Source organism: Pocillopora verrucosa, chromosome 8 (assembly GCF_036669915.1).
Source record: "Pocillopora verrucosa isolate sample1 chromosome 8, ASM3666991v2, whole genome shotgun sequence".
Lineage (NCBI taxonomy): Eukaryota > Metazoa > Cnidaria > Anthozoa > Scleractinia > Pocilloporidae > Pocillopora > Pocillopora verrucosa.
In genome coordinates this window covers 19,965,804-19,989,099 of record NC_089319.1, presented here as the reverse complement: position 1 = coordinate 19,989,099, position 23,296 = coordinate 19,965,804, and the positions used below count along the sequence as shown (strand labels likewise).

The 23,296-nt window shown below is 37.6% G+C and overlaps 1 long non-coding RNA gene across 1 annotated transcript; it reads left to right on the top strand.

Moving 5' to 3' along the window:
* Positions 1-207: 207 nt before the first annotated feature.
* Positions 208-22,958, top strand: LOC136283080 (uncharacterized). Its single transcript, XR_010718541.1, has 5 exons — positions 208-331; positions 1,480-1,634; positions 2,337-2,633; positions 9,775-9,855; positions 21,762-22,958. It is a non-coding gene; the product is annotated as an uncharacterized lncRNA (long non-coding RNA).
* Positions 22,959-23,296: the final 338 nt, after the last annotated feature.

Genomic DNA, 23,296 nt, shown 5'->3' with positions numbered 1-23,296 from the left:
AACCAGAGAAAACGAAGAGGGTCTAAACTAGGACGCAAACTTTAAAGAATGTCAGGACATCTAGGCCGGGGGGAAGGGGATGACCAATGAAGTCGATCTTCCCTTTCCCGCCTTTCTCATAAGCAATTCCCCTGACGTCTCCCAGGAAAAACCTTTTTCTCTCTTCTGTTAGACGATTGGCCGAAGAATACAGTCACGCAGTCGCGGTCTTGATCCGAGAAGCTGCTTAACGTAATTTCGCTTTGCCATGGTGTTGTCTTTTACCAATCGAATATGCTACCCACTGAGAAAGAAGTAATTCTGGTAATGGCTTTAAATGGATCCGATAATGGTTAGTTTATCTTTAATTCAGGATGAACTTTTTAAAGTGCTCCGAAGTCACTCCTGCATAATCCGGTTTAAGGTTCTCAACCGTTAACTCTCTAATCTTGTTCTGGCCTGCAAAGCATTACAGGAGCGTATTGAGCTTGTTTCTATTCACTTATGTTTTAAAAAGTGCTACTTTTTGTAGAAAAATTACAACTACGTACACAGATTTTTCCCTCTGATGAGTGTTTATCCTCATAGTGGGCAACGCAATCATTACGGTATTACGTACTACGACCCACTGTTTGCAGCAGCGCCGTCGAGTCAATTTATATTCCTACTTTAAAGTGATTTCACTTCCTAAATCTCCTTTAATGACTAGTGCAGTTGGTGCTTCAGACATCCGCACGTCAAAACAATCCTTTAACGAGAATGACAGTTGTAACCGTAGGATTAAATGAAGGTGTCTCATTGGGACCAACTAACGCTTTGAAAACTGATACGTTATATCCGTCCGAGTGTCGCTCGCTCTTAACATGGCGTAAAGTAAACTCAAAGGGTTAATTGTTTATGGCATTTCTAAACCTTAGCATTGAAAAAAAAAATCGCGAACTGCTCGGCCCTCTTGGTTCACGTTGTTAAGGAGTTGACAGAATGATATCTCTCTATACGTCAAACTAAATTTCTGCATTTAGCGTGACTCATGGCTTTCATCAAAGCAATATACCTTAAGATGTATTTTTCTCCTCGAAACTTACTTGATTCGGAGAAGATTTTGTCACACTTAGCAATATAGTATCCTGCAATTTCTAGTCAGGAACATATTAGCTCCTCAGTAATCATTGTCACTTATTGAAAAAAAGAAAACGGAAACCCGGGTACAAATCACCACTGATATGAAGTGTGCTCTCATTAATGCAATTGCCTTATCTTGAAAGCAAAATTAATTATCCCGTTAAAAAACTTGAGGGATTACATCTCTGAAGTTTGGCGTTTGGAGCACTTCGAAAAGCTCACTGGTGTTAACAAGTGCTTTCCTAAGATTTCAGTTTGCAATTCTGATTGTTAAAGGTCTATCACTTTAATATTTGTGCAGCTAAGAACTCGGTCATGCATGGCGTTTATGGTGACTAGATATCAAAGATTGCTCCTGATGCTGGTTATCTCTTACAGGTGACGTTCTGATATAAAGGGACTCTGACTTCACTATGAAATATCTCTGATGTACTTTTTGGTCGGGATACTAAGTTAGATGAGCCATAATCTAAGGATCTGTGGGGCCATGAGACAGACCGAGACGTATTGACCTAGTTTCATTTCTGTGACAGGTCTGTGTCCTACTTTGCATTCTCTGTTATCTGCAACTGATTTATGCTAATCAAAGTTTATTCAGTGTGCATGAGTATGATGTTGGTAACTCGGAGTTTTCATCAATTTAATTTTTCAGCGACGCAATTTTTTAATTTAATTTTCTTTAATGATGTTCTTCCAAGGGCTGACTGATTTAGAACAATCAGTGCACAGTTTTCTACACATTGCCATCACTCCTTGCATTTAGCCTTGAGTGACATTAAAATATAGCGCTAGCATAGCTATAAATCGTAAAAGCTATATGAAGTATGGAATGGAGATATAACTCATTCATATTCGAACAAGCCTTACTGACATGAAAGTCATATCGCTCCCTATATAATCCTCCAGAGAGAAAGAACCGGCATATACATCCCCTATAGAGCACCACAGATCATGTTTAAGACACTGAAGGCTTTCAAAAGATGACCGATTGCTTGAATTCGAATAAGCCAGAAGTGAAATTGGTTCACCTGCGGCTGACGAGGGAATCAGAGTACTTTTCCACTCAAGAACGGTACCGGTGCCTCCCCAAACTTTGTTTTAGCTTTCTTATAGTAACATGGAGAGGAGAGAATTGAACAACAATGTTTTGAAGTATATCGCCATTTTGAATACCAAAAGTCACGCCATCTGTGTGATGTATATGTCTTTGTTACTTGTATATCCTGTCCCAGCAGGGAGATTTCCTGGTTAGCACCTTTGCAGTTAGTGGATTTACACCGTCATGCCATCGAAAGTGGAAGATAACGCCATTGCATGTCTGAAGCCTAGAAATATGTAAAATCTACCAAGTGTTTGGTCAAGATGGATACGTGTTCTTTTATCGTTTTGATGGAGCGCGACGAAATCGAAACGTGTTTGCAACACTTTTACTGCCAAACACTGCTGGAAAACTTTTTCCCGTGGACAAAAAAAAGGTTTTATGGTAAAGCACCGATTGGAAGCACTTAAACGTTTTGAAAAAGTAATAAAAGGTAAGTTAAAATATACTAGTACAATGTCAGGGTTAAAAAGTTTCAGGTAGAAGAGTTAACATGTAATGATTTTGGGTCGGTTATTTACATGAGGTCTAGCCTAAACTGCGGTTTTAAGCAAGCAGTGGGCCTCAGAGTGTCTCTATAGGAGGGTTGATTTGAGAAATAAAGGTCCTTCCACTGTTAGCTTTGGGCTCTATCGACACTGTTCAATAAATGTTCAGATGAAAGGTTCAGCTAAATTGCAGATAGTTTAGAACGCGGTTTTGTTAAACAACGGCTAAGGCTTCTTTAAATAATCGGCCCTTTGTACTGTGCTTAGTGTAAGTTGATAGTTAAGTGACTTTCTTGGATGATTAACATCTGAGTTAGTGGGTTAGTGGGTGGAAATTATTGCGGAATATTGATTAATGAATGAACAATCTGGACTAAGAGAAATTTTTTAGGGCCTAGTATAAGTGATGACGTGGTAGGAAAATAGTGGATACTTCTGGTAAGTAGAGTCACCACAAACGGGTGGTAATTCCTCTCTTTGAGATAACTGACTTTTAGTGACTGGAGTAGGTGAAAATTTCATCATAAAAATCGAGTGAAGATGCCTGGGGATCTACAGTTGAATACTCCTCCACCGGCTCGGATGAGAATGTTTCCTTTCCGGCTTTTCACTCAGCAATTGCTTTAAATGAAAGCCTATTATCTGACTGAGTGCACGGTTGTCCACCTCTGACATTGAAAGCCTTCAAACAGCCCGTAACTTGGAGTTTTCCATGACTCCAGCAGCAGTCTTTGGTTTTCTTTACAAGTCTCCGATCACGGGTGATCCTCTCAGTTTCATCCATTTTAGTCAACGTCCTTAACATTCCTCCATAAAGTCACCAAATGCTCTTGATCGCAATTAACTGACTTTACAGGGTACAGATTTTCCTGTGTTATTTTCGGACTTTTTGCTCAACACTTCCTAACTGGGGTCAAAGATGACCTCTTCTCTGTCTCAAATCTCTGGATTATTCTCTAGGGATGTAAATGTATCCTAATGGGCTCGTCATGCAAACGTAACAACATTGGAACAGGATAGAATGACCTCGCGTGATAACAATTAGAAATGCTCATATACACTTTTTACGGATTGGCTTAAACTATGTTGTAGTGTGCTCCTGCGTGATATCACGTGACCTTATAATACAGTAGTTGAAGGGCAGCGGTTAAACTTTTGGGATCTCGCCATCCAGGGGTACTGGGGCAGAGGGTCACGACCCGAAGGTCGACGTCTCTCGTACTCTTCTGTCGGGAATGAAGGTGAGCGTATGTGAGATGTCGATGAAGGAAGAGGATCAAGGAGGGCAGCTTATGGATTAAATTTAATGGTATGTTATTACAGAGAATACATAAAACATTTTGAAACTTTCCAAGCTCAAAAATCGAGTTGCATAAATCGAAGCGATTGCTCCACGAAGTCAGTCTGTCGAAGGGCAAAAAACGTCTTTCTACAGGTCAGGGTTCGCGGTTAGACTGGCCAGGAATTTTATCAAATTTTTGTTCCTGGCCTGGAGAGCCTTGGAAATGGTGTGTGGTTTATGGAAGGTCGTGAATGCTGATTGAAATTTTTCCATAGGCATCAACAAAGCAAGAAAGATTTTGAATGCTCACAGTAATTTGAAACCAATTACTTGATTGCTCAAACTTGTTATAATATCCTTGGAAAAGGCCATAGAAAGCCATGGAATTTTACGAGTCTGAATGGCTAGTAACGCTAGAAAGACTAGATTCTAGGTCGTAACTCATAAAGTAGTTGGAATTGTTTAGTTCCATCAAGGATTACTCAGTCCTGGTTCACTGGCACTTTTTTGACAGCACGTGTCGATGGATGCTAGGGATTTTTGCGCCTAAGTATGCCTCAAACACAGCAATATTACTTTCTCAAGCTTGGTTCTTTCTGCATGGAATGTTTGGAGAGGGCAGTGTGACTACCAATACTGTCATTTGAATACATTTGTTACCCCAGTTTAACAAACTTCCATCTTGTGGAAGAAGAGGAGGGTTCAGCTGTTTGGAATTTATAAATTTGACCCGAAAAGGAATTCTTTTTAGTGTCCTAAGTTAGTAAACTAAAGCAACACATAATAAGGGACTATGATTAGATAAGAAAAGTTTACCTCTAGGTTGAGAGGAGAGAAACAGTGCACCACAGTAACTTGATAATTAAATACTCCTGTGAATGAGGGTGATTCCTCAGTATGGTAGTGCTTTTTCCATCAGTGGACAAGGTCTTTTGCTCTTGAACGAGCATGGTGACATTATTTACTGTGTTTTCATAGGGTACAAATTATCCCCTTTAAATTAAAAAAAAAATTTAATATGAGCACAAGGAAAAAAAGATAGACTGGTAGCTAAAAGCATACTTGAAGCCTGTTACTCAAGAATGCAAAATATGACCTTGAAAGCAATTACTCAGGGAACCTTTTGAGTCAATGTTGTTTAAAATTGTATGATTTTTCAACAAATATTCCATCAAATTGTTTCACATGCACGAGACTTTCTACCTATCAAGTATTTTTAAGTTTTACTGCTACTAAAAAATGTACTGTGAACCAGTGAAATAGTATGGTGATTATTACCAGTACATTCAAATATATATATGATTGGCCCATCATATTTCTTTAGCAAGCATGATGACTTATCTTTTTCATGTTGCTCTGGAGACAGGGATTGGTAAGAAGCATTCAACAAAAGTTTTAAAGAAATTGTTTTGAATAATTTCTTTGCAAAGAATAATCTTGAGAGCTGCTCTTTGAAGCAAAGTTTCCAATTAGTGCTGCCCTTGAATAAATGCCATACCTGACTGGGAGAATTTTCCTTCAAGTCATGACTTTAGCAAGGACCTGAAAGTGGAAACAAATAAGCTTGTCCTGTCACAACTAAAGGAAATGACCTGAATAATCTGAGGCAACTATCATTCTGATAGGTTCTTACTTATGCTCTGTTGGAGGACTGATGCTTAGATGACGTCACTATTCCAATAGTTTGCCTTTTTATTATATGGAACAGTCATAGATTGTAGAGGAAGTACCAAATATGATAAGAACATCAGTAGCACTTGGCTTCACTCCATATACCACTTTTTTGTTCATACCCCATTTTGACATTGTGATCTTTTATTGACAAGACACCCAGTAAGTTGGAGTCTATGTGTTAAATTAAAAGAAGTGTGAAACATACTTTTCAGTATGCTTAGATACTTAAAAAGCAGTGGTGTCTGCTGTCAAGAGTAAATTTTTCAATTGCTTTGCTTCTCTTGGTCAAACAGACTTGAATTCTATGCATATCAAACATAAAAAGGATTTTGAACAAAGTACAATTGTCCAATGTTACTGAGATATACCTATTCTACAGATTATATGGGTGAAGAAAGGATAAGCTGTGGTCAAAAGAAACAGTTCAGGTGAAGTGAATGAAAAATGGAAACCACTCTTATCTCTTTAGTGGAAAGACCATAGGTAATAATAGCGACGATGATGATGAAAAAAAACAAAGCAAATGCATACTCCTTATGGATTTACACTAGTAGTGCTTGACAAGGATATTTACAAAAATCTGAATTTCTTTTAACTGCTTGAAACTACATGTTGCCCATGTCACCCTCAGGAGTGACCCAAAAGGAGTTTCTTCCTAAAATATCAAGCACAAAGGGATGGAAAGGATGAAAAGTATCAAATAGGGAACACCATGTGATTTAATAACAAATTCTCAGATCCTACTGTAAGTTGTAAGAATTACATGACAGACTGTGGAGAATATGTATTTAGATATTGGAAGTGACCTGAAATAATTAACAATTATTCATTAAGGTGGAGGTGAGTAATTCTCTTAGTCTATACCACACAGATACCAAAAAAATTAGTTAATTTTTTTTAATCCTTTAACTCCCACAATCTCATAAGTAGTTCTCCTTACTTTTTGCCAAACGATTCTCATCATGTTAGTTTGGAAAATTTTGTATCGGATCAATTAGTTATCCCATAATTGATATTTTTCTTTATTCTCATCACTTATCTGCATGATATTGTATAGATATAGGAAGGAGAAATTCTGTCTTGGTCACTCACTGGAGTTAAAAGGGTTAACCCTTTCTTTCCCAAATCAAATTTGTAATTCTCCTTACTATCAACCATACAATTCTTAGAATGTTAGCTCAGAGAATTTAGTATTGGATCAAATAATTATCCCCAAATTGATATTTCTCTTTATTCACATCACTTCTCATCACTGGTTGATATTGTATTGATATTGTAAAGTGAAATTCTGTCTTGGTCACTCATGGGAGGTAAAGGATTAATATACCAAAAAATGGAGGGAAATTAAACTTTTTATATGTGATTTTGTCTCTGCCACTACTCAGAGGTGAATAGTACTTGCCATTCACTATTAAACTACCCAATCAGTGTGCATGAAAAGCACTTTTCACCTGTGTGGCATATGCTAATAAATAAAACTCACAAAATTGCATTGTAACTCACCTGTTTTCAGCCAAAACTATACCCATTCTTCTCCAAACATCTGTAATGACTGTATTTGTGAAAACAAACAAAAAATAAAAAACAACTTAAATTCATAAGAAAGTAATTGACTGGGTTAGCAGAGCTGGGGTACCCTACATGTATTTAACAATTAGATTATGAGCCCCAGATTTTCAATGTGTTATACATTTAGCTGATTGGTTGGAAGCCCAAGTCAGCCATGGGGCATAGAGAGCAAATATTCTAATTGTGCTAGTAAATCTACCACTTGTTCAAAACTTTAAAACACTACAAGCTCATGTTTTTGCTTCATTTTGTTTGCAATAGCACACTGTAGGCTAACTCACTTAAGTTACTATCTATCACAAATAGTGAGTAGGGATGTTAATTATAATGCAAGAGTTGTGATGGAATGCTGGTAGATTTATACTATGATATGTTTAGAGAGGGATGACTCATGGAGTTCATTATTTTGAGATGTGCCTATAACTACCACTGTTATTGTCATGGTGGCTGACCATTCATATTGTTTAGAAATATATAAGCTTACTATGGTCTGCAAACTGGGGGTTTCTTTTCTAATAAAAGGTTTATTAGCAAGCTAACAAGCTCATTAAGACACTGTCCAAACTTTGAGCAAGAAGACTAAAATAGGAATTTTGTTAATTGAATTTGATGTCTAAAGGCAGAGGGAGAACATGACAACATCTGAGGCTATGGAATGTTTTGCAAGGGATATGGACTTAACTTTTGGTCCATGAGTCAAATTAAACCAACATATAATTTGCTTGGCTCACATCATTTGGTTTCACTGCTCAGTTGGTGGTGGTGCTCAATACGTTTCTAAGAGATAATTGCCCTTTTTATCATTCACTGGTCAGAATTTAATTTCCTTCATTTACAGTATTTGCAAATAGAGGATATGTGGATTGGAGGAGGGATTTTAATTTTAGCTGTGTCTTAAGATTCAAACTCTGTTTTGCCGGACCTGATGCAGCATTGACTTTTTTACAATTTGATGGATTTTACACAATTTGTAACCTCAGTCAAGACAGATCTGACATGTAGTTTTTGTTCTTGGGAAATGGGAGAGAGTGTGCTAAATTATTCATGTAGCTTGTCCTCTTGATATGCGAGGAGTAACACTGGGAGACTGAACATTGCAGGACAAAAAATAGGAATTTTAAAGGATCCAGGACTGCAAGACAGTTTCGTGACTCCAGACACAAGACTTGCGCAGGGTGGACAAGTAACAGTTGTATATTATGGCTTTTTCTTACCTGTAAGCCCTGATTTTGAGTAAAACCTTAGACTCAAAAAACACAGGAATTTAAACACCTACTATCACAATTTGGATGGAAATGTACAATTGTATGTGGTTTGGAAACAACTTGAAAGCTACACTGAGACCTCAAAGACTAATTTTCACTGTTTAAACTACACATATTTTACCTCAATGTAGAGAAAGATCTCACTAGAACTTTCTTGCTGACTTCCGTCATGTCAAATGGAGAATGAAATAGAAATGTCATTCTGAAGTACAGCATTCTCGTTACTACATGACTGAACAGGCCTTCTGGTCACAAAGAAAGTTGAAATTGAAGTATGGAATTTTTTAAGTGTTTCTAGGGGAAGTTGGACCACATTCAGCACAGTTTTTTTTTTTTAATGAATTAGTTATGTGCTAATCAAATGTATGATCATGGATGAAGCCAAGCCTAAAAATGCAGCTGCAGATCTTTGTTTGTGTTTACTCTTCCAGTGAATTAATGTATAAGTGCAGTTACAAAGGGCCCATACATGAACTTGGTTGGGTGACCATGAAAACTCTCTGTGTTTTGATCTACTTTGTTACTCAACTTTTATCAGGTCTGCAGCAGAACTTTTCCTGTATGGAAGTTAATGAAGCCCTTAAAACAGTTTAGGGTCAGACTCAACTCTTTGAGTCAAAAATTCTGAGACCAGCAACTCCCTGTAATAACCCAGACATAACAAGTTATTGTTATGTCTGGGTTGAAATTTCAAGTGATGATGATGATGATGGTATTTAACTGTGTATTTACATTCCAATCTCTGTTTAAAAGCAGAAGGCTATGAAATGCATTAGCTTCCCTTGCCCTTGTAAATGGACACATCAGTTTTACTATTTAAACTAGTATACAGTTATAGAAATTCCTGCTTTCTGATTTGCTCTCCAGTACAATAAAAGCAGGAACGTTAAAATTGTGAAGTATGTGAGTGATCTTCAAAAACATTAACACTAATTTAGAGCAGCAGTCAAAATAAAACCTGAAAAAAAAATTCAGGCCTGTATGGGAGTTGAATCCATGACCTATACCAGTGCAGTGCTCAGCCACCTGAGCTGAATGGCCAAGTGGGAGCTGGTCATTTTGCTGGCTCAAAGAAAACGTGTGGGGTGACGAATAAATGACTGTGAATCATATAGGTGAACTGTGGATTTTTAAATCAATAATTGAGTGATCTTTGCAGTAATGAACTCTATTCAAGCAGTAGTGAATTGATTATCCATGAAATGGATGAAACCTATGAGAAGGAAACCATTTAACAAGCTAAGTAACAGTATGATAAATGTATAAATGTAGTATTTAATTTTTTAAAACCATTAGGATACCTACCTGGTCTTGATTGATGGCACATAACACCAGTCCTCCTTGTTCCTAGAGGAAAATAGGACATGGAATACGTCTGTGAGTACTAACACATTTTTTAATATCTTAATAATGGAAGGACCCTTACAGAAGTACTCCAATGAGGCTTTGTAATATATAGCTACACTAAAGGGCTTGGCTCTATTCGCTATTTGAAGAGTAATATTCTCTATGCTGTCGTGAAAAGTCAAAAGAGTGGCCAGAAAAGACGTGCTGAGCAGTGACACAGACGGTACAGAAGTGAATATAGTGGTAATTGTTTTATGCACAAAATAACATTCTTACAGGTAGGCGTAGAATATTTACACATTCAGCTTGAAACTTGGCACAGGCAGAAATAGCGTTGGTAGCTCTTAGTATTTTTTTTCCAAAATGTTTGAAGGAGGTTAAATCCACATATGTAGTCCTCAGGCCTCTAAATTACGATTTACTTTGGTTTTTCATTAAGTAGTATATTGGTGTGGCATGAATGTTTATTGCATTATGCAAGTTGGCCTTGTTCCTAACTGAATAAGTTGTTTGTAATCGGATCCTTGTGTTGGTTTGGAAGGGACTTACGAATGAGTCGCGAAATAGGGAAGAACAAAGAGAGCATAGAAAATTAAATTTAAACGACTCTCGTGGATTTATTGTGCTAGAAACACTGTTTAGATTTCAGGGATCACCACGGGGCAAACTTTGTATGTTTTCAGAAGGAAATATTTGGTGAAAGGTTGATTTGACGTCCAAATGAACTATTTTCGAGGGAGATCATCGCTTTTTCGCCGCTGTTTTATCATAAATCGATTTAGGTGATGTTGATACAAGGGAACCGCAAGTTTATGTGTGAATAACCCTGAAATATGTAATACAACCTACCGATGAACTTTTCTTCAGGCACGTATGTTTGTGAGATTTGTTGTGTTATTGACATGGCGTAATGGTCTCGAAATTTTGAAAACTTAGCTATCAATCACCAAAAATAAGTTTTATTAAGGTGTATGTCGTCTACTTCTAGATTTTTTTCTTGGCTTGGTAATACAAAAGAGCGCTTCAACAGCTACTTTGAGGCAATAGGAGATTGAAATAATTTGCTTGAGCGTAATATTATCATGATACATTCGCCTACATTCCCTATTTGTTGAGATTGATGAGAATGAATCCGCATTGATAATCGGTTCAAACCTGAACCATTTCCTTAGCGACAATGATTAGATACAAATGGGTCGCTTAAGGAGCGCTGCACAACTGTGTATCGACCACGTCTTTGGGTCGTTTGCTGAAATATTAGACGTTTTAAGTAGATATAAGCCAACAAACTGGCTCAAAGGGAAAACGATTGAGGTCTCTCTTTGCCCATTAGCGGAAGCATGATTTACAAACCGTTTCTTAAGCACTGTTTTTCGAGCAGATAGATGTTTGTTCTGAATGTGTGAGGATTACTTTCTTGCATCTTTATCTCAGCCTTGCTTTTGCCTTATTTTAAGGCAGGTATTATTGTATTTTTATTAGAGTGTTCTCGAGGTTATCTAGGCGAAGGAGGATGCTACTTTAATCGGGTATATTACTAATTTGAGCGAGAAACATTCTTGTCGTCCTATGAGAAATTATGTGATTAAAAACATGAGTTAACGCGGTGATCTGCTTAACCTAAGATAGATCTAATTTCGTGCACGGATAGTGAGATGAACTTCATGCGTATAGTATTGAACCTCTACGGCATCTAGTTCACTAATGATATATGCTTATTAGCGTATAGCGACTTATATTGTGGCTAGATGCCCGGTAGGGGACTTTCATTGAGGCTAAACACCCAGCAGCAGGGCAAGGCCTTGAATAGACTAAATGCCAAGCATTCAGACATTTTCACAGAATTTCCATAGAAAAGTCCCTTCAAACTTCTTTAGAATATCCGATCTTTGTTTGGAAATGTCAAGCCATTCCAAGAATTATTTTGGTGTGTAGTGAGACCATTTCTCCGAGCTTGTGCATCCTATAATATCGCTCGGTTATCGACACTTAGAAGTTCTACGCTTCTGATCAAGCAAAGTTTCGAATAGACTGATTGCCCGGCAGGTATAAATTGATATTCACTAAAATGCCAAAATTACTGGATACACAAGCTCGGAGAAATTGTTCACCGAATAAGAAAAATTATTTTTGGAATCTCGTGACATTTCTAAAGAAACATCACAAACGTCAACTTTTACGTCACAACTATTTTGACAGCATAAATTGAGATTTTGTCTCGAGAGCGTGTTTCCACAGACGAAGCTAAAATTTAGCATAGAAATACAGAATACCTTTTTACCTTTAGTCCAGAAATGTACTGTTTCAAGCTATCTCGTTTTGTCCCCGACTTCCGTAGGAAAGGTTTTAGTGCCTAGTAGATTGGAAGAGTGGAACTTTCCATGGTTTAAGTGCTTGTTTGAACTTGTCATTTGCCATGTTACGTTAGTAAATGAGCACGTTATACAAATGCAAAACCTCCACTTCCAATCAACATTTTAGTGAAAATGTTGTCTGAAAGTCTTTTGACTTAACCTGTTTGCGTGACAAAGTCATGAGAATTGATTTGAAACTTTTGTCGAGCCAATCAGCAAGCTCAATGAGCTGTTTAGTTATTTATGATTGAATGTCGTGCCAAGTGCCATGTGCTCTCGATGGACGTCAGATTTTACGGTCGCTCTACGTTTCCAGCAATGTTATTGGCGGCGAATTTTCTCCCTTCCATCTCTTAACCCGATTTAACGTGGCATTTTTTATTTGAATCAAAACTGTGAAGCCCTTGGGGACTACTTTAAAGACAACGGCGACTCTTCAGATATGATGGTCTACCTTCACTTCGCCGAGTTGGAAAATCCAAATATTGGCGGACGTGCTAAACTGTAAGACGATGATTCGTCGAATGTTATTTTTATCAATGGTCAGACTATTAGGGCCTCGATAAAGTAGTGCAAAATTTGAATCAATCGACGCCTCTGTACGAATGCTAACCTTTGTATTGCAACTTGGTTAAGTAGATCGACCACTCGTTTGAAAATTGCCTTTTTTGGTTCGAGTGTAGCGTCGGTTCCTAACCGTATACAAATAAGGTAGGAAAGGTTGTATTTACCTTTCATAAGCTGGACTTCACAATTTGGAATAATTTGTAATAAGCCCAGGTCGTTTGCCAAAAACGACTTGTCTATTTCCGCGGTGGAGTTTCTTCTATTCAGGCACAGCGATATGTTATTACTTTGTGGTTCACTTGTACTCAGATTTCTTTCTTCATCGGTTGCTCTATTTTTCAGTTATACAGTAATTATGAGATATTAAGGTCATCTTGTTGGCATTGTTGGGCATCCTTTCCGTGTATGAAACAATTTACAAAGTTTGCTCCTAGTTTTCTCAGATATTTTTTTATTACAAAGTTATCAATGCCTCAAGACAAATAGGATTGTTAGCTTTCTTAGTTTTCTGTGGGTATATTGTGCGACTTGTGATTCACACAGAGGTTCAAAGTAGTGTTGTCGAATCCCTACGAGGTAAAGGAAAAAAAATAAATGAATGAATATAATGAAGGTTTGGTTGCCACGTAGGGAACAAAATATTTATAAGCTGTTCTTAAAAACTCGTAATAGTTTTCTGTGTGTGCGTGCGTGTGTCTGAGTCTGTGTTTTGTATACTTGGCATTTTACCTGAACATCTCCTGGATGAAGGTCGATGCCCCTGGTGTAAAGAAAAGAACCTGTGAATTATGTTCGTTTCTTTATTATTTTTTATCTGGGTTTGCTTTTTTTAAAAGCCAAAGCAAACTTGGAACTTAAAGAAGAGCCATGCCATTTGTAACAGCTTGATACATATTTCAATTGTTCTGGTGGGAATTAGGGGTAAATAAGATATGATGAGAACTAGTAGTAAATACGGGAGTGATCAGTCTTATGAACTGTTGTATCGGTGGTTTACTGAAGTATATAGTGTTTTACAACGGTGTCTCACTTTAGTGGTATAAAATAACGGACACGAGGATAAAACTAAATGGAATTCAGAAATACACGAGATTTCTTGAAATCCAATATGTTACTTACCGTGTGGGAAAACAGTACCCACGAGAACCACACGAACTTGTTTGTCTCTCGTAATTCTAGGAGTGAAAAAATTTTGATTCACTTGTTTGTTAGAGCAAGAGTATTGTAATTAATTCCAATTCAGTTGGAAGCTATTTTTAGTTCAATCATCAAATCATGGCCATTATTTTTTCCATACCTCTTCATAAATATATTGCCTGATGCGCTCAAGCTCTTCATATACTAGCTTTATGTCCTGGCTAGAAAATAAAGAATAATAACTGCTGTTTACCTCACTGGATTATCTTTTTTTTGCACAGTGTTCTGCTCAAAATATCATCTCTATAGTGTGACCTCTTTAAGCTCATCGTAATTTGTTGTCGCGCTTAAAGTTAGTGAGAAATTTGATGTGGAAAGAACAATAACGGCTGTGAAGTGCTTTTCTATTCCAGATATCATGTTGGATTCTCGCTTACTGTCCGAACGAAGAGATTTTGTCATCAGATTTCAAATCTCTAGGTATTGTTCGTATCCATTAAATATAAACCTTACTTTAAAGAATGCAGGATGTATGTAGACGTAGGTAAGGAAATATTTGTTCGATTCTGATATGATCTCTTCTCGTCTGTTATGTGTGACTGCCCGTGGCTTCAGAAGAGTTAAGAGAGAGCAAATTTTTGCTTACGACGCACAAGTTAAGTCAGACGTGCGAATGTTGGGTGTTGACTCGAACCTCTCCTACAGTTTAATTACTGGTCGAGTTCATAAACGATTGTGCCGTGTAATTTGTTGTCATTAATTATGAATCTAGTGAAAAATCTCCGGAAAGCTTACCTTTGTCGAATAGTCTTGTTGTATTGCATTAGCATAGGGATTAAATCACTCACTTTGTTGAAAATATATTGAAGGAGTATCGAAGTGCTTGTTTAAGCATTTGTGATGGCGAGTTTTTGCTCTCTTGAAATTATTTGTAGATGCAATTGAGACACTCATGTTCACCATCCCTACTAGACAAGCAGTTATATCGAAGATATCTCAGACTCGGAATACGCCAATAGGAAACCCAAATTATTGCCATCAAATAGGAAAAATTATCAATGAAAAGCGTTTTCCAAAGTCAAAATTGTAGGGAGCGCTCATAGTGCGAATTGTTGTCCATCATCAACTTGAAATGAACAACCCACAATAATACTTTCTTGGTGCTAGAGCCGCAAAACCTTAAACAATACTAACATTCACTTTGCAGCAAAATATTATGGAGCAATGTCTCTCACCTATTACTAGCCATGATAACCTCATTTACGCCCAAGGTCCTTTGAAATAAGTACCTGGGTAGGCTCACAAGCGTGTATATTATCAAGTGCGACGTGACGTTCGTGTATGCGTGACCGATCTCAACTCATTTATGATAAGCGAATTTCCGTTAAAATTATGATATCAAACCTGAGTTATGTGGCCACGATGGTGACATAATCAACCATTTTTAAGGAGAGGCAGGCGAGCACACGACTTACTTTCTGTCCTAATGATTTCATGTAAATTGTTGTATTTTATTTACCTCAGTGTCGCGTGCTGTTTGCTTCGTTCGTTGTCTAGCATTGGTTTGACCGAATGTTTCCGAACAATTTAGTGACAGCCGATACTTGTGACACTCTAGAAAGATAACTTTGTATAGTTAGGACGTTCGCTCGAATATTATTTGAAGTTAGAGTCCTAATATTTTCTAATGAAAGATGTGCCACGCCAAACATTTCTGGTACAGAATAAACCGTTTCAAACCTCATTATGCTCAGCTTTCATATTTGAAGTCTCCGCGATTACTGTTGTGTCTAGTGCTCAAAAAAGTAGCCATTTGTAGCTAAGTTACTGAGTTATAGTTGTCCTCGCGTTCGAAACTATCACCGCTACTCTCAACCAAACCAAAAAGCTTTAACATTTGGCACTAAAGTCTATTTCTCAACCAGAGCACTTTTGAAGGATATCACGTGGTACAATTTGTCATACTGGGTTTACATAATGTCCTTTATTTCGTTCCCATTTAACGAGTGCAGAAATTTAACCTTGTATCTCCCACCTAAAGTAATGAAGTTGGCTTTTTTTAGAGTGGGCGAAGTATATTTCAGCTCACAATTAATTTGTATGATGCTTTTGTATAAATGTCTATCAGAAATAGGTAAAAGAAAAGTCGTGTATGTAAAAAAACAAAACAACAAAAGTAAATGGGTGGAAGAAAGAGAGACTATTTTAGGGAAAGGGACTGTTGGTTTATTCAGTGGTTATGCATTCATGTTCGTTTTGTCAACTTTTTAATCTAGCCTTGTTATTGTGAAGTATGGGATCCGTTATGAATTTATTGAAAAAGGAAAACGGGGGGGGGGGGGGGGGGGCAACGGGAGTGGATGCCACTCTGAACTTGCCCTCTCTGAAGTTGCCTCTCTGAATTTCTCTGTAGAGATGGAAAAGTGGGCTAAATCGCCAGTTTCATTAGTCCATAGATGGCAAAAGTATTTGGGTTAAAAAAAGAAAATTTGTAAAAACATCAAGAAAAGCTATCAGATACATATGTTGGTGTCGGGCTCTTGAAATACGGGTTTCTTTGAACACTTACCTCTCTACCTTTTTGCTCCATTAGTCTGAAACGAAAACGTGAAAATACTTATTTCATGAGCAAAAGTTGACTTGGTGCAGGAGACTGTGCTAACAGAACTTTGTCCGTACCTTTGCTAGGAATTACACATTTGATTCGCCCCATATAAATAACAGTATCATGGATTAAGTTGGAGTGGTCACGCATGGTGAAACACTGATCTGTAGAAATTATAATCCTAGCACCCGGTGGACTTATTGTTTCGAATAAAGCCTCATTCAAAAGTTATGTTGTCTAAGTATAGTCCTTAGGGACAATAGTGACTCGTTTAAAATCGTAAAATCAGGAAAACGTGGTGAGAAAGCACTCTGGCCATCACAATTGTTAATTGATAGCGCATGCATGTTGTACGTAGGAAGATACTGCTCATTCATTATTTCTGGCTAAAAGCAAATGACAAAACTTAGTTATCTTTCTCAATGGAACTATTAAAGGGGCCCCATCCCAAAAGAAGTACTCTTGGGGTTATAGCCTAAGGAACATACCGAGCAATAAGTCTCTGTTACGTGTCTCTACATTAAAACTCTCATCGAGTATTGCTACCTAAACATGTCTTTGCGACTCACTTTGTCAGTCCATATGGTCGAGCAAATCAACCTATTTTGAATTAGAACCGCTCTGTGTGGACTAACATTTGTTGCAGATACTTCCTTAAGAATTTTCTTCTTTACATTTTACTAATTTTTGATGCCTTGACTTTCTTCCACGGCTTGTTGTATAGAATGGGCGTATTATGTGTCCTACGCCTTTTGTAATTGTTCGCGCACTGAGGCATTACAGACTGACAAAGAGGACATAAGGACATAACAAAACTTTCCAAATGCGATGATTTGTCATTAACTTTATTGGTTACTTTCTAAAGTTTTCTTGCAGGGCACTCTCCTGTAACTTGGAATCTTTAATGCTCTTCGTCGGTATCCGCTCTTTCGATTGCAACACACGTGCGCTAATTTTTAGATACAGCGCTTATTAGCCATCTGCCACCACGTGACTTGCATACTTTAAAATCCATTTATTACCCGAAGAACGATTAGCTTACAAGATTTTGAAATAAGCTCAGTCTAAATAATTGAAGCAGGATATTAGTTGTCAAACGCTTCTTTAAGGGCCTGTCGTTCGTCATCGATGTGTGTTTTGATTCCATTGTTAGCTGTCCGTGGGAACTCTGTGATGCCATTCCGCTGGCCGTGTGGCGCTCTAGAAAGAGACTTTTCTATAAGTGTTGACACAAGTCTTCAAAGAAATTGTGTAAAGGAAAAAAGTTTGTACAGTGTTAAACTAATTATGTTACCTTTCATTCCCTTGGCATAAGATGTAGCAGTTATTCTACTCCTAAGGTGTTGTGGTGGATATTTGGGAAGCCTCCTTTTTGTGACATGAGCAGAATTTGGCATTGATTGAGAGACGTGTTCTACGCTAAGTAAAGGTTGCAGTCACGGTGGAGAGAAACGCAAAAATGAAAAGTCGAAGGAACCAATATCCGCCACGCATAAGTTGAGGCTTGACTTCTCCAAATGGTTGTAAAAGACAAATGTCTTCATGTGATTGGTTAGCACTATCATTTAGCTTCGCTTGGCTTCATTCGTGACATTGAAATTTGCATTTTAAACAGGCATTTCCACTGGAAGGCGCGGAAAGGCAACCTCATCCTTCAGCGTATTTTTGCCAGTTCAGTCTTCTACTTTAACGACTTTTCTTTTGTTGGTGTGGAATGTTTTATGTTTAAATTTCTATGTCAATTGTTTGGTACGAAATATTCGTCTGGCTGTCACGCAACTTCTCAAGCATAAATTTGAATGTTGAAATACACACTGTTGTTTTTTTTAGTAGATGTTTTCCGCTGTCTCAAAATATCGCTGAAGCAGAAATATGGCGGCAAAACCTTTCCAGCGATAAATTTGAGGTTCATTTGGCCGAGACATAGCCAAGTCTTCGCTCAGTTATGTTATTTGTGGTGGGAAAGGGTATACATGATTGTAATACAAAAAGGAACCAGTATGTATATGCCATGCATTGCTTTCTCTAAATTATTGATGGCAAATGTTGCTGTTATTACTGGGTAACACAGGTACTAATCACATCTTAATATTTTATTTAAAATGCGTGATAGAATTAAAAGATCAACACATGCTCTTGTATATGAACTGTTAATTATTATTAACCCAAAATATAAGGTTTTCCAAGAAAATGTTTCAAGAAAATATACCAGCAAGTTGCACTGAACTTGGCTGGAAAGTTTTTCCTCCGCAATTCAAGAGTCTCCGTCCATGGTAAACGATTTCATTCGTTTCCCTCTCTTGGTGCTTTTTTTCTGGTTTGTACGACCTCGTTTCCCTGACGAAGTAAAGCATAAGAAACTGTTACTGTTAAAGTGAAAAAACAAACTGAGACGTAAAGTCAGTCAGTAGGTCAGTTGCGTTTGGTAGCTTTTCATAAAAAGTGCCAACTCAGTCGTACACAGTTTTTATTATACAGTTGAACCTTAAATTATAATCATAAATGACGTCGATTCACGAGTATGGAAAGGTAGGGCTCAGATTCACTAAAACCTAAGTACTTCTCCTTTTTAGGGACCCATATTTAGATTGAAATCAGCACATTGTTTGAACATATCTTACTTAGAAATCAAGATATTTGATACCTGGGTCATAATGTGATTTCTTATGACCTCCATCTCTTTCTCCATCTCTTTCATCTCATCCCGACTTCTTGCACTTATGAAAAAAAAGAAAATTTACTCGTATAGATCTCAATGAATAAGATCATTGAATGCTGTCCATTAAAATGCCAGATTGTGCTCTAATATTTTTTTGAGGCAACTGAAATATAAGATGGAGACAGGACTAGGAAAACTTTAAAGCTACCCCAGCAACTGCATTGGAACTTTTTTTGATCACACAGAATGTTTGCTATTAAGATTTCAAAAGGAGGGATATTCGTTGCTTGAATACCTTGAGAGAAGAATGCATCCAAAGGATCAAAATGTGATAAATGTAGGATGAAATCAGCTCATGCTTTGAAATTTTTCTGGTAGTGTTAGAACGTGTCTTACCTTAAAGAGCCACAACTGCTTACAGGAGAAGACTGGGATCGTGCATTTGAGGAGACCTTTGAAGAAAAGTGATATGAATTTACAAATTGACTAAAAAATGTTATCTCCTAGAATGTAGCATCCTTAGGGGCAAATGACATCTACAGGGTATTGTTTCATCCAATTATTTCGAAGTGAAGCTTTTGCCAGGGGCTATCGATTCAAAAGGAGATAATTTTTTGTTTACTTACCCTTAGGAGGTTCCTTTGTTCACCTGGCTGGCTTTCTACAACTCTGGCACTTTGCGCATCACTAGAATGGTACAAAACTCATAAACGTTAGTTTTGTTGTTGCTTAAACCCCCCTCCTCTTTTTTTAATCCCTTTTTTGCAAAAATGATAAAATATCAAACAGCAGCACACGAATTATGAAGGTTAATTGAGAGATGAAGAGAGAGATGAAGTGGTGAATCTGCCTTTTGAACCCAAAAGGGACTTTAAAATGGTCAGCCTTTTTCCTGCCGGTGATACTACTCGTGTTGCTTTGGAAACGAGTTGCATCTAATGTGGGATATGTGGAATTACAAATCTAGACCTTCGACAAGGCTCGGCGAGGTAAAGTGATACAAACCTCTTCTAAAATGCTTCGAATGCTATTCTGTTGCGCTCGATTTCTTCAAGACGAGTTTTTCAACCTCAATTTATTGCAACTTAAAGCCTCGAGTTCGGCTCTAGTGGAGTCGAGAATCGAGGTAGGAAAGTGGTCGATGGATCAGCTTCAGAGGAAAGTTGTTGATTGCAAACGAGTAGAAACGTGCTACGTTGATGGATGAGAGCTGGAAGGAAAAATTTATCGTATAATATACGATAGTTATGTAGTCCAATAATGTCACATTGATCTTACCTGGATTTAGAAGCCATTTTTGATTTTCAGGCAAATCGTCCAAGGCGTTGCTTGCCTGAGTGGCCGCGCCTTTCAGGACTTTAAGCGTATTAATTAATTTTTTTAATTAATTGTTTGTAAACCTTCCAGCGACTTATGGTTCTTTAAAAAACTATGAAACTGAATGTTGAATTAAAACGTTGAAAAATCGAAGCCGGGAGAAAAATTGAATGTCGAATCAGCCCAGTGAAAGTACTGTCGACACCGCGTGCGGTTGATCCTCTTCCCTTGTGGTGTCGTGTCAAATGTTTTAATAAGTCGCCGTCCTCGTTTGGTGACTAGACTTGCTATGGCTGTGTTTTTCAAATCGATTGCGCTCCACTCGATTCCTCTGACATTCTAAAAATAAAGATTAAGCAGATTAGGCTACAATCGCGGGAGAATCTTTCACATTTAAGCAAATGAAAGCGTTACCTTTTGCTTCAGTAAGGTAGAGAGATGACCGACAAGAAGAAACCATTTGCTAAAGCTTTCCGAACTCATTGAGATGAGCTCTCTTTTTCCGTGTCCTTCGTGTCTGCTATCATGAGCTTCCGTGGGTAAATAGAAGACTTTTTCCAAGCCGTTTTTTGCCACAGAAACCCGTTTTTAAGTCTCATGTTGAATTAATGTTGTTGATGAAAGTTACGACGCAAAATTTGTGAAATGGAAAGCTTTAGAGAGAAGGAACAGTACTCACAAAACTGCCTAATAAGCTAGTGAAGTCGCTGTTTATTTCAGCAGTAGTTCTATTGTTCCAATAGATTCTAAAAGAAAAGCCTTAATACGATCGGCCGAACACAGTATGACTTAAAATACCCTGTGGCGCGTTTGTTGACGCATTTTTTTGTTTGTTAAAACTTCCTTGTGAATCCTAGATTGCATCTCTCCGATTCGTGCATAAAACCCCCACAACCAACTCGAGCAATAAGATCTCAGTTACATGATTTGGTGGTAAACAATAGCCTAAGAAAAGTCCAACAGTCTTTTCAGTCGCAGTCTCTCTGGTATCCTCAGAGGTTTCAATGTATGGAGGCTGTTAAAGCCAAGGGAACAGGACTATTCTGAGACACAATTATCAAATGGCTAATTCTGACTACATAAATGCATTTCCGCGAACTCAAGTTGCATATAACAAATAATCCAATAATTCCACTAGTATTATTTTTATTTTTCTATTATCTCTTTGTTTCTATTAGTATATGTAAAGATGTAGTCTTGATACAAGATGATCATCGAAGGTTTGACACAAATTCAAATTCGATTTCGATGATCCTTATTAAAGGTGATGGCAAGGAATTTGTTTGTTTGTCTCTAGATGTTGGCCAACTGAAACACCTTTGCAGTAGCGTTACAGCAGGGGCTGGTAGGGATTGGAACTAAACAGCTTGTCGACAAGGAATTGAAGAATGCGCCCTTGAAGGAGAAGACACTTCTTCATTGATAGTTTATTGAAATGCATAGCACAGAAGACTCGTATAAATGGCTTATAAAGGAATACTTCTGTAGGGAAATCTTCAACCTTTTAGTTGCAGCTGGATAACAAGCTCCAAGTTTTAATCCAGTCAAGAGGACCAAACATCACTAACAACTTGCTGACAGACAAAGAATCTATAGAGGAAAGGTTGAAACAATCGGTCACAGAGTGAGCTCTTGCAGAGGCTTACCCCAAAAGATTTCGGGAAACAGCATGTTAAAGGTATGCTTGGCTGGTCATGGGAATCAGTGTCTTACAGGGCTAGACAGAGTGTTGCAGTATCTGTGTGAAATTTTCGTTGGGAACTAACCACGCAAGGCTGCTTAGGAAGTTAAGCACACTTGGCAAGACAAATTAGATTCATGCGTCGTTAATGATGTTGTGGTACACGAAGACGATAGAATACAGGGAATTATTTTAAAAGCTGCTGACCTCAGAATGGAGATTGAAAACATGCAGAAGAACAAACTGAAGTCATTCTATTTGTTATAGGAATTTTTGGGTAAATTACTTATTTTGTCTTGGGTCATTTTAAAGTGAAGTACAGCGTTGGTATTCCTCGGATGTCTGCTCGGAGCTTCAAATGTCGTGCGGAAGGTGCTGCCTATTGCTACTGATAATGCCACTTCTGCCGCCGTCGTTGGAAATGATTCAAGATATGAACTCTATAACTGCTAATAATATCATTCTTATTGATTTGTGTCTAAATAAAGCAGATTGCACAACTCCTGCTTAAAGGTTAAATAAGTCTAGGAGACTCATTATTCATCATCATCATCATTATTATTGTCATCATTATGTTGCCATTATTATCGTTAGTACTACTCATAATTATTATTAATTCGTCCCGACTGGAGAAATCACTTTTTTGTTTTTGATCGGTTTTTAGATGTCTTAACTAGACTGACGATTAAGTAAACCGATGACATTGTACTTCATTCTTTGGCGCAAATGTTTGTTTATGGTGTACTTGTCGTGGTCGTGTAAATATTTTATCCAAGCCTACGAAATCGAAGAAGAGAATCCTTAATGTTTAATGAAAACATTGTGATCAGATCGTAAATTGATTCAGTACGATTGTTGGGTTTTGTAATAACTCAGGAACTGGCCAAATACAGTCTATACAAAGGGCAAACGTTCTGGGAAGAATTTTATTAATTTTAATAGCAAGAGAGGGTAGACAGAAATAAACAAACGGAACTGATGATGAACACAACATAATATTCTATGCAGAGTACATGTAAGTACTTGAGATGTTAATAGGGTTTCAGGCGGAGCTCTGGAGACTATTCACCCCATCGATAAAATGAAACAGATACCTCTTGCTTCAAACATAGAAGTAAGAGAGTTAAGAACCACACGCAGGGAGCTTTCTT